The 226-nt window shown below is 40.3% G+C and overlaps 1 long non-coding RNA gene across 1 annotated transcript in view; it reads left to right on the top strand.

The window, feature by feature from the left end:
* Positions 1–226, top strand: part of LOC102681565 — a 48,783-nt gene that overhangs the window by 20,777 nt on the left and 27,780 nt on the right. The gene's annotated exons all lie outside the window — the stretch shown is intronic.

Below are 226 nucleotides of genomic sequence, written 5' to 3'. Positions count from 1 at the left end.
AAAAAAAAAAAAAAAAAAAAAAAAAAAAAAAAAAAAAAAGAAGAAGAAGAAGGAACGAAGAAGACGAAAACAAAGGGTCGAGAAAATCGAGAGGAATCAAGGCCAGTACGGTTCAGGTTTCGGGGCGCGAACGACGATCATTAATAATATCCGTGGCTCGCGTCTCCATTTTACGCCGCTGACAATGGACAACTGTGTAACAATAATGTTCCGGGCTCCCCGTGTA

Source organism: Apis dorsata, unplaced genomic scaffold (assembly GCF_000469605.1).
Source record: "Apis dorsata unplaced genomic scaffold, Apis dorsata 1.3 scaffold_371, whole genome shotgun sequence".
Lineage (NCBI taxonomy): Eukaryota > Metazoa > Arthropoda > Insecta > Hymenoptera > Apidae > Apis > Apis dorsata.
Note: the sequence above shows the minus strand (reverse complement) of the source record. Positions and strands in the feature narration are given on the sequence as shown.